Below are 2573 nucleotides of genomic sequence, written 5' to 3' on the forward strand. Positions count from 1 at the left end.
GTGTGTGTGTGTGTGTGTGTGTGTGTGTGTGAGTGTTTGTCCCCCCAACATCGCTTGAGAACCGATGCTGGTGTGTTTACGTCCCTGTAACTTAGCGCTTCGGCTAAAGAGGCCGATAGAATAAGTACTAGGCTTACAAAGAATAAGTCCTCGGGTCGATTTGCTCGAATAAAGGCGGTGCTCCGGCATGGCCACAGTCAAATCACTGAAACAAGTAAAAGAGTAAAAGAGGGAGTATACTAAATTGTTCCTCATTTGTTTAATTATTCAACAAAGTGAAATAAGCTCTATGAGCACTGATAGTTAAGGGAAAGCAAAATAGATAAATTTGAAGAATAAAATAATTTCATCTCAAAACTACGTTTAGTAAATTTTCTTTAAATTTTAAAATGTTTGGGTTGGTGGAATAAACCACTAAATAATAGAAGCCTTTACGCCACTCATCTAGTAACTTATTCTTCAAAATATAGCTGCAAAAGTTAGATATATTCAATAAGGGAGATTTAGATTTATTATGTGGAAAAAAATGTATGATTATAACTGTAAATCCTTTGGGCATAGGTCTACTCTATAAGAGATGAAATGGAACTAAAAAACAACAGCTGCAACAACAATAACTAAAATAACACCGATATTAACAACAACAATATCTTTAAAGTTTATCATTAGAGATGCTCAATTCAGTACGAGACATCTATGAATCGGTGCCACAATAGACTGGAGTTAAGAACTTGAGATGTAACTAACAAACGAAGATGTCATTGTACGCTCGCTCGAGCTGCCTAAGTTGCAGTTAAATTCTATTCTGCTATTTTAGAAAAAGGACAAAATCGATAATGTAGTCCTAGATACACTATATTTGATAACGAAAAAGAAAGCAGACATAATAGACATAATTAAAATTCTCTTGACCATAGATCGGGTCGCAAATCGCAACAATATAAAAAAAGAGAATTTAGCAAGACGACTGAGAAATGTATCAGAATTGAACGATTTACCTACCTAATGAATTTTAGCATTGGTCTTAGGCTATACATTTATAGAAAGAGAAGATGGCCTGGATAATTGAATCTAACTACAATGAAATATTGGTACGTATTCTACCGATCATGGAGGGAGAAAATGCCAAATCAATCGGACAGGATTTGGACACAATCTAAAGGATTAACTATATAATGAGATATTCCTGCTTCTGAATTGTTATATTCTTCGAATATTGAAAGAGGAAGAAAATACAGTTGCTTTTACCATTTTATCCGCCTTACATTTGTGTAGCTTATCGCTTGTCTTGCCATTTGATAAATTAAGATCTACGGCATCCTCAAAGAGACATACAGTTTAACAAAAACTGCACAGACACACATACACACACATGCGCGCGCGGGGGCACACACACGTACAAGTACACAGAAAAACATTCTTCCACAAGAACGGCAACCTATTACATTTGTTTCTTCTTTCATTGATTTTAGCCTTTCAACTGCGGCCATGCACCCTGGGTGTAAAAGGACTTAACCAGACCAAAAGGAAATATCAGAAGGTAATATTTGATACATAACTTCTTCCCTTCGATTCCGATATACGTATAAATGTGTGATATATATATATATATATATATATATATATATATATATATATATATATATATATATATATATATACACAGTAGAAGCCTATGAATATATATATATATATATATATACATACACACACATACACACACACACACATATATATATATTCATATGTATATATAAATATATATGTATATATGTTATTTTATTTTTCATTTTCGTAGAGTCAGTTGCCTTGGTAATTTGACATTATACCTGCAGACTCACAAGGTTTTTGGGCAGGTGACTTGTAACTTGACAGAAAACCTCCTGCACCGACAAGTGGAAAAGAATTAGTGATAAACTGAGTCGATCTACATAAAATATTCATCTACACTATATATATATACGGAAGTGTCCAGTGACATTCATAAATATATGCACTGGTACTCCGGGTAGAGTGCTGGTATGTAGATGAGGAGAGGTGCAGAAAGTTCAGCTAGAAGTAAATCCGACGCGTAGGAGGTTAAAACTGGTACGACAACGTGAGCATAGAATATATCATTGAAATTTACAGCAAAACAAAAGACAAAGACAGGTGTATAAAAAACAACCAGCTGTTTTAAGTTAGCGGTGAGTCATGAGTGATTGCTAATTCAAAAAGTTTTTTTTTTTTATTCTCTCTGTTTATTTCTTTACGTTCCTTTCTGCCGAAGAGCGTAGGCTCGAAACGTAAAAGACTTTCTCACCTTCCCGAGCATCAAACTAAAACACCTGCTTGTTGTTTTTCTGTAAATTTCAACTATATATATATATATATATGTGTGTGTGTGTGTGTGTGTGTTATTTCTTTACTACCCACAAGGGGCTACACACAGAGGGGACAAACAAGGACAGACAAACGGATTAAGTCGATTATACCCACCCCAGTGCGTAACTGGTACTTATTTGATCGACCCCGAAAGGATGAAAGGTAAAGTCGACCTCGGCGGAATTTGAACTCAGAACGTAGCGGCAGAC

General features: G+C 35.1%; 1 protein-coding gene across 10 annotated transcripts in view; it reads left to right on the forward strand.

Annotated features, from left to right (window-relative positions):
- Positions 1–2573, forward strand: part of LOC106871985 (FMRFamide receptor) — a 337948-nt gene that overhangs the window by 228867 nt on the left and 106508 nt on the right. For 8 of the 10 annotated variants that reach the window (XM_014918777.2, XM_014918779.2, XM_014918776.2 and 5 more), the window contains one exon: positions 1473–1540. The exons of the other annotated variants lie outside the window; for them this stretch is intronic. The gene's annotated coding sequence lies outside the window, so the exon portion shown is untranslated. The remainder of the gene's footprint in view (positions 1–1472; positions 1541–2573) is intronic. 10 annotated transcript variants of the gene reach the window in all.

Source organism: Octopus bimaculoides, chromosome 6, assembly GCF_001194135.2.
Source record: "Octopus bimaculoides isolate UCB-OBI-ISO-001 chromosome 6, ASM119413v2, whole genome shotgun sequence".
Taxonomy (NCBI): Eukaryota; Metazoa; Mollusca; class Cephalopoda; order Octopoda; family Octopodidae; genus Octopus; species Octopus bimaculoides.